The 13522-nt window shown below is 30.3% G+C and overlaps 1 long non-coding RNA gene across 1 annotated transcript; it reads left to right on the forward strand.

Moving 5' to 3' along the window:
* The first annotated feature begins 6403 nt into the window (after positions 1–6403).
* On the forward strand, positions 6404–9517 carry LOC141615230 (uncharacterized). Its single transcript, XR_012529731.1, has 3 exons — positions 6404–7828; positions 7919–8861; positions 8973–9517. It is a non-coding gene; the product is annotated as an uncharacterized LOC141615230 (long non-coding RNA).
* Positions 9518–13522: the final 4005 nt, after the last annotated feature.

The following is a 13522-nucleotide window of genomic DNA, read 5'->3' on the forward strand; positions in this document are numbered from 1 at the left end:
TATGTTAGGAATAGATGTAGAATTAATCATGTAATTACCCTCCCTGCTGTTGTTATAAAGCAAGTAAAAGGGCTTCTTATTATGCAACTGAAAAGTAGTAGAATAGGAAGCAGTCATAGGAGAGTTCAGTCTTGGATAACTCGACTGGAACGAGGCATGTAATGAGCTAGAGACGCATATCTCTAGCTAAAAATTGGTTGGTTGGTCATTAATATAACACTTACATTTCCCAAAAAAAAAAAGTATTAAATAATCAAGTTAATATTTAATTATATAAGATTTATTTAATTATAATCAATTAAATATAAGACTTATAAGTAACTGTGGGACAAATATCAAAAGTCGAAAATGGACCCAAATGGTGTCACATGAACCGGTTAGAACATGTGTATTTTACACATGGTTTTTACCAAATTTTTGGTCATAAGCATGTGAATTTATCTCTCAGTTCTTTATATATTGGAGCCTAAATACCCCCTCCCCCCCCCCCCAATACATCATTTAGGCTCTGTTCTTTTGGACTTAATTTCGATTCTAATCGATTCGATTCGATTCGATTCACTTCATTCATTCGATTCATTCATTCAGCTTCAATTCATTCGATTCGATTCAGATTCGATTGATTGAGATTGATTCATTCAATTGATTTATTTCAACATTACTATTATTATTCTTCTTGATATTCTTATTATTATTTTTATATTAATGTATTTACTATTGTTATTATTATTATATTATTATTTTTATATTTATTATATTACTATTATATTTATTAATAATTAATTCGTATTGTTTATATTATTATATTTATATTTAACATTTATTATTATTATTATTATCATTATTATATTATATTATATTTATTATTTTATTAATATATTTATTATTATTAATATTATTCATAACATATTTATTATTACTATTATATTTAATATTATTATATTAATAAGTTATTATTTAATATTTATTATTTTATTAATATACTCATTATTAATATTATTAATCACATATTTATTATTATTATTATTATTATTATTATTATTATTATATTTAATATTATTATGTTAATGAGTTATTATATTAGACCTATTATTATTATTATTATTATTATTATTATTATTATTTATTTTTTAGTTATTATTATTAATATATTATATAATTATAAATAATCTTATCATTTATATAACTAATATATTATTATTATTATTACTTTATTTATTATTATATTAATATTTTATTTTTTATATATCTTATTAGATTATTATTATTAGATTATATTAATATATTATTATTAATGAATAATATTATAATAATATTTATTATTATTGGTATTATTTTTATTATAATATTTATTATTATTTTTATTATTATTATTATTATTATCTTTTTATTATTATTTCAGTTCAGTTCAGTTCAGATCAGTTCAGTTCAGTTCAGTTCAGTTCAGCTCCATTAAGTTCAGTTCAGTTCAGTTCAGCTCTATTCAGTTCAATTCAGTTCAGTTCAGACAATTCCAGTCCAAAAGAACAGGGCCTTAGAGATGATTTTTAAGTGAAAAAAATCTCCTAAAATGATCTATTTTGGTCGGCACATTAAGAGGAGGAAAATGAGTTTTTTTCTCTTCTTTTTCATCAAATAACTTGATTAAAATTTGATCAAGTTCCATAAAAATAAAATCACATATAATAATATTCACCAAGTATTATTATTATTAGTAATAATAATAATAATTAAGAGTTCTACTAGTATTCTCTTGTCAAGTAATATTAGTAGTATTGGGGTAAGTCTTGGGTGCCACCATAGGAGGTACTTTATTTTGAGTACTAGGGAGAAGGAGGATCTTCCAACCCAATTAGCTCAAGAACTACCAAAGGTAGGAGACCTTTTGTGGTGCCCATATTTTCAACTAGTAATGTAAGGAAGTTCATACTTTTACTCTTTATTTTTGCCATCATAATAGCATGCATGTAATAAGATCATGCATATACTAAATTAACATGTAATTTAGTTACTAATTAGAGTCTAATTAGGGGTCTAGCATCTTTAAGTGGTATCAGAGCACGGTTATTGCATGCATGTTTTTTGGTATTTTTATCGAGTTATAAGATGACTTAATAAAAATCAAAATTTTGTACTAAAGTATGTTTAGCTCGAAAATTTTGATTTGCATGTATACATTCTGACCTAAAAATTTTTTTTTGGTCAATTTTCATTAATTATAGATTTTTATTGCTAACTATTTCATCATTTTAACAAAAATCGACTTAATATGCATTAAAATTGGTTAAGAGTTAACTAAAACTAGTTTTAACCCGTGTAAATTGCACGAATTTGCTACTTAAAGTTGTTATAAACTTTATTGAATTAAATACATATGTTATATATAGAAAAATTCGATGAAAATAGTATGAAACTATTAAAATTTAAAAATTCTAAGAAATATCTCCTAACAAATAGAATTTACACATGATAGAAAAAATATGATAAAATTACAAACATTTCAAAATTCTTTTGAAACTACATTAGTGCTTGTATTAGTACTTTTAGCTTACTATTATCACAAATCAAACGCTTTAATTTTTGCTTATTAATAAACCATTATTTTCATATTTAAATAAACTGAATAAATCAATAAACAACATATACGTTTGTCCTAAACATTTATGAAAATGAAAATAACCCAGTAAACATGTCAAATTATGACCCAACCGAAAACTCAAACCGTTTTTTCAAGGGTCAAAACCCATAAAATCTCGACCTGCGATCTGTTCCGAATTCGAAATGACCCAATAACTTACGATTAAAAACCGATCCGAATGGGTCAACTCGTTGGGTCTAAGTTAAGTCATGAATTAATTTAATTGAAATAATATAAATATCTATATATTATTTTTGAAATAAAATTTTAGAAAAATCAGTACAATAAATTAAAAAATGAATAAAAATACAATATTATATAATTTTTTTAACCGTTAAATATAAAATAATTATTAAAATAACTTAAAAACTGTGAAGTATAATTTTGTCAATATATCTGATGTGACTATTAATATAATTAAAATATTAATATTACATATTTTTTAATTTTTTAGAAAGTATTTTTTAAATTTAAAATTGGTAGAAAAAAGGCGTTAAAAACTATTTTTACCTATATTTGATCCTAATAACCCAACCCATAACCCATATGACCTGAATTGTATTTGAGCCAACCTGTATAATTAGACCCGTCCAACCCGTTTGACAGGTCTAAACCTGAGATATTGTAACATAATTACGACAAAAAAGAACATAAACCCGTCTAACCTACATAGGCCAAACTAAAGAGATCAAGCCAATATAAGAAATTGGGCTAAACCAAATATCATATTACCCTCGGCCCAAAGATAGTGTGATAATTTAACCCACCACACATCTTCTCTATATAACTCAACCCTCAAATAATCTTACCCTAATTCATTATCACACACCTCCCTCTTCCTACAATCCTATCTCACAAATTATAACCCAATTTCAACTTACCTCTGCTGTCTTATACTCTTCACTCTCCACCTATAACTCACAATCATCTTAAATCAATCTTGAAGTAATATTTTGCTCATTTTTTCAGTTTTTGATTACGACGTCTCAAATTGATGCGAAAAGCTGAGAACAAATTGTGTTTAACCTGAAGTAGGGCTTGCAAAATTTGGCATATATGGAGTTCCATCTTTTTTCGCATCTAAAAACCATTAATTTTCTTTTCAATATTTTTTAAATCGAATTAATTAAGAAAAAGGTAAGAAAAGTGTGTTTTTGTGGGGTATTTTATCTTTCCAGTATAAAAAATAATTTCTGTAAAATTTATTTTCACATGGGACATTCTAGATCTTTTTTGTACTTTTAATTCATTTTCATATGAATTTGTTGTTATGTTATTTTTTTACTCGTTGAGCAATTATAAATTAAAATTTTGACAAATTAGAGCGATATTGTTCATATTTTTTTCATCAAATCTGGCGTTTTTTAATGAAAATTATTATTAATTTTTTTTTAAAAACAAAATGTACGTTTTTCAAAAAACAAATTGAATGTGAGCATATTCGTAGCTATTAAATAAACATTCTAACTTTTAAATTATATTCATAAATTATTAGATAAAAACCTGTGCAATGTATCTTTAAACTTTGAAAAGAAAAAATTTTGATGTTTTTATTAATTCAGATGTATGGCTTTAAACACATAGATTCCACTGAAATTAAATTCACATGTATTGCTGTGGGTCCGACATTTTCGGATTTAAAAAAAATGAAAAAAAATAGGCTGTATGTGATGACGTGACTCATTGAGGATAGGTTAAATATTTCTGTATTTATGAAGATAAGATTAGTTGCATATTAATTTGATTAATTTTGCATGCTTATTAATTTTTAATGGTTAAAAATTGATAATATGATGATTAAATTCATTAAAAGTCATTAAATCAATTTTTATGACATGAGAATATTTCCTTAGCTTGAATGCATGGATTATTAAATGTGAAATTTGAAAATTAATTTGATTAATTATGCATGTTTATTGGTTTTTATTTGATAAAAAACCGATAAATTGCAGCTATTTTTCTCAAAAATATTTATTCGAAATTTTTTGTTATTTATTTCTCCTTTAAGGTTCTGGAATTTGTTCCAGAATGTACAAAATTATTATTTTGAATTTTTCATAAATTTTATAATTAATTTGCAATTATTTCATAAAAGTTGTGATAAATACGATTAATTTATGAAATTAATCAAATTTTGTTTAATGGGCAAAATTTTTGTTATTTTTGGATTCTTGGACATGTTTCAGAATGTACAAAATTTTGGTTTCAAAATTTTACATTTGATTTGATTATTTTGAAATTATTTCATAATTGTTATGATATTTTGAATTGAATTAGCAATAAATCATATCAATTTAAATAATTATCATACAAATTTGTGGAGACCAATTTTTTGAGTCGTAAATCAGTTTAGTATATTGACTTGAGCTTAAATTTAATTTAATTATTTATTTGCGATTTTTTAATGGTTAAAAATCGCTTTTAAATTAATAAAACCGTGCTTTATATCAATGATGGCATTTAGGGCGATTTGACATTTTTTTTGTTACATATTATATAAAGATATTGCTGCTTTTTTATTTAAATGAATGTTATTTAAATTTATGTAATTTATTCACGTAATTTTTCTAGTATGGTCGTAGTTAGAAATCGATATTATCCGTAATGAAAGGGAATATCGGTTGGTTTGTAATTAAATGCGATCTCGTATCGCCCGTCTGTAATATTTAATAGATTTATCTTTATTTCTATTAATGTATTATAGGAAATTTTATGTAATTTATTTATTTTAGTAATTATTTTGTAAATAAGGCGGACCAAAAGACGGTGCCTTTCGTAAAGGAGTCCCGATGAAGACGGTGTTTTCTAAATACGGTGGCATAGTGGAAAGCGTTCCACTGAAGATTCCAGGGGCCAAGGAGCTGGTTTCCAAATTGTAATAGTTAATTAGATTACCTTTTATATTAGGTGGCCATACTAGAACTTTTATTTTACATGTCTTTTTTTTGTGTGCATTCATGCCAAATCGCCTTCTCACATGCATTTTATTTAATTTCTCTATTGTCGATTAAAATTATCTATAATTCGCCGAATTTAGTTCACTTAAAGGGAATTGATAATAAATAGACAAAATCTCTCACATATTTAAAATTTGAGATTAGCCTTACCAAGGCCAATTGACCATATTGGTAAATAAAGTTGATGCTTAATGACATATTGGTAAAAAAAAAAAAACCTTATACGACAGATTGGTAAAAAAAAATAACACCTCTTACCATTTAAGCCAAAAAAAAAGAAAATACATACAAATTTTTAAAGGAAAAAAAAAAGTCAAAACTCAAAGTTGCTTTTTCATTTACAGTACTCCTACACCCCTTCTCCAAAACACCTTCTTTTTCATCGACAAAACCCAATCCCTAATTCCTTTTCAATTTTCAAAATTCTTCAAAAAATTAAAGACTATGAAGAAGAATTATTCACAAGATGCTTATAATTCTTGCTACTTTCTTACTAATTTAGTAGCAAGGTATGATTTTACCTTCTATTTGTTGGAAAACAAAGTTCCTCCTTTTTTACTATCAAATACTTTGTATTCATCAAAGAAAATTTGAATGTTTGTTGATGTTGTAGAATTAATCGATTGATAGAGAATAGCTAATATAAACACCTTGATTAATTTAGGATTTTAGGATTTATGACAACTTGTATAAGTTGGGGTTTTTATTTTCTACTAGATTTTGTTGCTACTTCTTTTCTTATTTTTTAATCTATGTTCTACTTTGGTTTGTTTGTTGAAATTGAGTATATGCAAATGAATGATGACGATTTAGGTCGTAATGAAGATTTTCTAGAATTCGTAGGATTTACCACTCAAGATAATGTCGTTTCTCCTCAATTACATGTTAAACACCAAATCCAATTTAATGCCTCCGTTTCTTCCCAATTTCATGGTAACGCTCAAACCCAAACTCATGTTATGGAAGGAGGCGTGTCTAGAGAAGTAGGTGAAATTTGGGATGATTATGTGAATGGAGAAACAAGCGAGGATGTTTATGGATCGGATGACTCATTTGAATGGAATAATGATTTGTCGAGGGATGAATTACGATATGATGATGAAGAAATGTATGAATGGAGGGCAACAAATAGAAATTTGAGAAGTACTCAGCTGAGTAGAACTTGGCCATTAGATGATGAATTAACCTTCCATGAGCACCCTTTAGAGTCACAACAAGATAGAGATAATGTGAATGGGTCATCAAGTAAGTGGCCAAGTTATTTTACCACATATGAGGGAGGGTATGAATCTGACCAAAGGCCATCAGATGACGAAAGTGGCAGATTATCTGACGATAATTCTGAATCTGATCTTCCGCTTTTAAAAAAAAAGAAAGGGAATAATGTATCCAATGTTTAATGAGAAGTCTGACATGAGAAAAGTTGAGCTTGCAAGTGGGCTAAGGTTTGTATCAAGAGAAGTTTTCAAGGAAGCTATTTTGTTGTACTCGATTCAACAACACAAAGACCTCATTTACATGAAAAATGACAAGAAACATATACATCTTGGTTGTTCGTTGTGCAAATGGGAGTTAACAGCTGGACCCGAAATAGAAGATGTAAGTGCTTGGCAAATTAAGTCTATATATGCAACCTATTCATAATTGTTTCAGGACCATGAATAGTAGATTAATCAATGAAGCTTGGTTAGTCAGAGAATACTTGGATAAGATTCTTAGGAATCCATTATTGTCTCCTGCTCAAATTAAGGATGATATGAAGGATAAGTATCAAATTGTAACAAATATCAGGAAGTGTCAAAGGGCAAAAGAGAAAGCACTGAATGTTGTTACTACCTTAATGCAAAAGCAATATGGGATCTTAAAACCTTACTTACTTGAGTTGGTTAAATCGAATCCGGGCACTACTTGTGTTCTCAAGACACTTAATGGGGAATCGAAACAACCTAAAATATTTCAAAGATTTTATGTTTGCTTCAGTGCACTGAGAAAGGGTTTCGTAGAGACATGTAGGCCTATTTTTGGGTTAGATGGATGTTTCCTAAAGCATGCTTGTGGCGGACAATTATTGTGTGCTGTTGGGAGAGATGGTAACAATCACATGTTTCCTATAGCATGGGCTATTATCGAAAGAGAAAATCAAAGCTCTTCGATGTGGTTTTGTAAGATTCTTACCGATGATCTCAAGATGCAAAATGGTGAAGGTTGGACAGTGGTTTCTGATCAACAAAAGGTAAAATTGTTTACTTTGTATCATTGTTTATAATATCATCTTTTTTATAAATCGTGAAATTGTTACTAATGAATAAATTATTTACTGTAGGGTCTTATTGATGCAATTGCGTCCTTATGGCCTCAAGCGGAGCATAGAAATTGTGCAAGACATATCTTTGCAAATTGGAGCAAGTAACACAAAGGAAAGGTATTAGAGAAACAATTTTGGAGATGTGTCAAGGCTACTAGTAAAGGAGAGTATGACTCTGAGTTGAAGCAGCTAAAAGAAATATCACAAAAAGCATTTGATGACTTCGAAAAAAGAAATCCTGAACATTTTTGTAAGTCTTTCTTTAAGACACATTCATGTTGTGATGTGGTAGACAATAATATGGCTGAAACTTTCAATAGTTTTGTTTTATTGTCTAGATATAAGCCAATAGTTAGCATGTTAGAAGATATTAGGATGACTATAATGGACAGGATGATGAAAAAAAAAACTTGTTAGCAAATTTATTGCTGGTGTGGCTCCTCGAATTAGCTTGATATTAGAGGTTGCATATATTCAACAAAGTCACTATGAGTGTAAGTGGAATGGAGAGGATTTACAGACTAGTTTTGAGGTAGTTCATGATGGTGTTAGTCATGCTGTGGACATAGGAAAAAAGTCATGTTCTTGCCGTGCTTGGAATCTCACGGGAATACCGTGTTGTCATGCTATGAGTGCATTGTTGTACATGAAGCACCAACCAGAGACATATTTGCCCAAATGGTATACCCTTCAAACATACAACCAAACGTATTCAAATTTGTTGCAACCTGTTCCCGGTAGCTATTTTTGGGACCATGAAGAAGAGGGAATGGCTTTACCTCCGGATATTGTAAAAACCAAGTGTGGTGGAAGAAGAAAAATTGCAAGGAGGAAAGATGTCGATGAAGTACCTAAAAGTCAGAGGAAGTATTCTAGACATGGAAAATCTACAAAATGCAGTAGGTGTGGGGAACAAGGGCATGACAAGCGAAATTGTACATTACCTACTAACTCAACACAAGTAAGAAATACCATCTTATCTTATATTTCCCACATTTTAGAATACCATTTTTTTGAATTAACGGAATTTTAGAATACCATTTTAATTCTTAACAATTTCTATTTTTGCAAGACACAAACTCGTGACAATTTGGTGAGTTCTCCTACTACAAGTTGGAATAGAGGAAGAAAAAGAGGAGGCAAAAACAGGTTAGGAAGGATTCAAGGAGATGTCTCAACTCCGGCTGAGTACATTAAGACAATTAGGGGTCATAAGGGTGCTAGACGTATAGAAGATGTTGTACCTACCTCTTTGCAACCATCGTGGCTACAAGTTGTAGCCTCCAGAAAAGGAGCAGGAAGAATGGGTAGAGGAAGAGGAGTCATGGCACAAAGAAGACCAACTGAACTTTCTGGAATAGGTGTATACTTTGGTGAGGGAGGAGAAATGATTTATAGATCGAGCATGACCACGCCTACTATTGTCATTAATGGCTCACAAATGCCTCATTGAGCATCTCCAAGCTCGACGTTGCAACGTTAGTGAAGTGCCATTCAAAGAAAATTAAGAATTAATGATATCCAAGTAATTTTGCCAAATTAGTCGTATAACTTTTGTTGTTGTCATTAGATTAATTGGATGTCAATATTGATCTAATAACAACATTTTGAAAAGTCGCTTTGGAAGCTTGATTTGTAATTTGGTTTCAAAACTAACAAATACTTTTTTGGATATCAAAATGTTGGTTGATAATCTCGAATTTTATGAGAATTGTTTTGGCGAGCCTCTCGTATTTTATTTCCCGTAATATTTGTTGTGAGATGCTACTTATTGTTCTTGTTATTATGCTGTGAGTAGTGAACCAGTGAAGAGTAGTTCGTTTACTTTTGCTGGAGAAGTTTTTTTACCAATTTGGCACCATCTTATTTCCACTTTTTATTCTTCCTATTATTTTTGTACAATCATTGAATTGTAGTTTTTAATAGCTTTTGTACCAATTTGTCACATGAGAAGTTTATTTACTAAATTGGCAACAACTCACATCTTTTTTTACCAATCTGTCGTATAAGTTTTTTTTTTTTTTACCAATCATCAACTTTATTTACCAATATGGTCAATTGGCCGCCTTACCAATTAGTAGCACCTATGAATCCCTTGTTCATTAGGGTCATGCTCGCCTCAGCGAGGTGTTGCCTTTTTACCTCGGGTAAGTAAATTAATAAATGTTATTACACGTAAAAGTTGGTTGGACTCAACGGAACAAATAAAGGATGAATCGGCTCACCGTGCCCGTATTTGGTTCCGGGGCTTGAGACCGAATTTAATCGTTAAATCCGTCGACCAAGAGTTCTAAGGTAGAATCAGTCAAACGTTGACTCACCGAACTTAGTTAAAAATGTGATGTATCGGCCTCACCGTGCCCAAATTTGATTAAAGACGGATCTTGGGATTATTTATATAATTTAGGTGGGAGGTCATTATATAAATGCATAAGTTAAAACTTGTTAAAATTGTTTTTCAACTATTTATTTACGACGAATTTTAAATTTCCCACTTACTCCGTTATTTCTAATTTTTATATTGCGCAATGACTAGTATTCAATTCACTCCTCACTCTATAAAATCAATACACCGTTATTACATGAAAATAGTTTTCTTAAGAGATTTCGGTAGTTTTTATTTTTTATTTTTCGACTTTTTCTCCATTTTACCACCATAGCTAAAGACAAATTGCAATTCCTTTTGATCCTCGTGTTGTCTGATGTAAGGGTCTCTTGTGAAGAGTATGAACGGGAGTTATGCTTAGTCAAAAACGTTTTGATTTTTGCAATGACATCTTCTTTACAACGATGATACTACAATCTTATTGCTCATGAGACACATTGTTCTCACATACTTAAATTGTTTGAGTACGTAGAAATGTTGGAACGGATTGGCAATATGATTTGTTAGAAATCACGATTAACCAATTACCACAATCACTTCATTGAGAGTTTAACCCTAATGAGGGTAAAAGTGAAGAATTGTCTTTATGAAATTCATTTTTTGCTTGTCTAAGCAGAGGTTCTTAGAAGCGAGTGGGAGCTCTAAGAGAGATGTATCACTCTTAAATAGTTAAAATTTGGACGAGGTTCAAGAAGGAAATTGGTTTGGTTATAGTATCGTTTTAAGGCAAAGGTTAAAGCTAAGCTATTGTAAATAACAACGCTAAACGTAAGTGCGATACCAGTCCTGACCAATAATGTTGCTATTATAAAAGTGTATGACACTAGAATAGAAAATACCTCTAGTATTTTGGAGAATTCGAAAGTTGGGTGTATGACACCTAAAAATTCCTTCTTCTCTATTTATCTATATTATTGACATTATCTATGCTAGTACCACTTCGTCAATATTTGATATCAGTGGTAGTTCTTATAATTGTATTTGATACATGGGATGATGATCATGTGGCGACTAGCCTTAAACTAATGTCGACCTTTAAATTGGAAATGGAACTAGAGTAGTTATCATTTCATTAAGAGACATATAAATGTTATTATGTACTCAATCTAGTTTTTGGATTTAGAGATGTGCTTTTATAAAAGTTATTATGTACACGAACTCTAAATAATAAGAATATAATTTCAAGCTTTATGTAAGATACAGAGGGTTTCACTTTTGTGATATAAACAAGCGTTGTGCCCTAATTTCCCGTTATTTGGCTTATTCCATGCCATTCCAATCATTGGTTATTATATTCTTGATCTAAACTAGAAATGTCACTACACCAAATCTGGCAATCAATAAGGAGCGTATCACAACGGTTTAATGCATTTAATAATGACACTTAGATTACCGTTTTCCCAATATTGGCGGAAACCTAGACCGCGCTAATGAAAATAACGGTTTCCCTCGAAAACTGTTGTTATTATAATGTGACAACGGCTGCTTAACAAACCATTATAAAAAACGTTTAACGGTTTCCAAAAGCTCGTTATAAAATCACTCTTATCAACGGTTATTAGACAACCATTGCCAGTTTAAGAAAACAACATTTCGAAAACCGTTATTAAATTAACACAAGCAACGGTTTGTGGTACCCGTTGTTATGTTATAGATACGGGTTTCTTGTAACCGTTATCATTTTCTATTATAAAAGAACGGTTTTTCAATTCAACCGTTGTCACTATTTGATTAGATTTCTCAGTTTGACCACTGCATGCAAAACTTTATCAGAATTTTAATAAATATTCAATTTGACCAATAATGCTCAATTTGACCAAAATAATTCTATAAATATGTCTTCATAATGATTTAGGTCAAAATCTAAATTATCAAATATTTACTCTTTAATTTCTCTCTAAATTTCTCTCTAAATAAAGTATGGCTGGTGTATCAGAGCTACAATCACGTTCTCGTGACGCACAACCTTTTACTTGCATTCTCCATAATCTCCCGGTTCATTATGTTGTGAATGAAAAGGGTTTAAACCCTAATTTTGGGTGGTTGACGCAAATGCTTCATGACTCCGGTTTGACTACGGTTAAAAAACTGTACCCTGTGTCTACAAACAAGCAAGGTTTTTAGGATTCACTTTTATCAAGTTTGACGAAGCCAACTGCCATGATAGTTTTCGTCAGGTAAGAAAATTAGGGGCTAGATTTGCGGGTGAAGATGCGGGGAAAGAGGACTTCTATTCGGATGCTAGACAAAAAGGCCCTTATCTATGGGTTGCGACCCATGTTGATCATCTTCTGCTGAAACATTACAGGAGGCATCACATTCTTGCCACCGTGCCTATGTCATGGGAGAAAGAGGTCATTTCACCTGCGCTGCCCGCTGACGATGAAGAATGGAAAACATATATATATATATATGTGTGTGTGTGTGTGTGTGTGTGTGTGTGTGTGTGTGTGTGTGTGTGTGTGTGTGTGTGTGTGTGTGTGTGTGTGTGTGTGTGTGTGTGTGTGTGTGTGTGTGTGTGTGTGTGTGTGTGTGTGTGTGTGTGTGTGTGTGTGTGTGTGTGTGTGAGAGAGAGAGAGAGAGAGTTTGTGTTGTATTAAAAACGGTATAATAAGATAATAAGAATTGGAACCGTTATAATAATAATAAGACAAAATGACAACGGTTCTTTGTTAATAAGCCGTTATCATATTACATATATCAACAATGGTTATTTTAAAGCCATTGTCATATTACACTACTAAACAACAGTTTTTCTTAAAACCGTTGTAAACACAGATCCGCTGTGAAAACTGAAAAGTTTGTGATTTTAGTTTACCAATGCATGCCCTATTATTATTGGTTGTTTGACCATTATTCACCTCATGCATGCATGCACAATTACAATGGTTCTTATAAGAACCGTCTTAGATTATGCAACTCTAAAAATAAATGAAATTTGAAAGATACTGTATTAAAATAGAATAACTGATGGTGAACAAGTCATCTTTACCGTCATCGCCGTCATTAATCTTTATAGCTTAAAAAAGATAATCTCATTTTCATAGCTATTGGCTTATATATGGGTCGTACTTGGATGATTGATGGTGAAATTGGTGATCCCATTTATAATGATGGAATTGCTGAATTTTACAATTTCGTTAGTGAAAATTTGCATCTCCACTCATCAATCCCCTGCCCCTGTAATAAATGTGGTAATATTAGGATTTTGCCTATCCCAGATGTCAAAATACACT

Source organism: Silene latifolia, chromosome 11, assembly GCF_048544455.1.
Source record: "Silene latifolia isolate original U9 population chromosome 11, ASM4854445v1, whole genome shotgun sequence".
Classification (NCBI taxonomy): Eukaryota; Viridiplantae; Streptophyta; class Magnoliopsida; order Caryophyllales; family Caryophyllaceae; genus Silene; species Silene latifolia.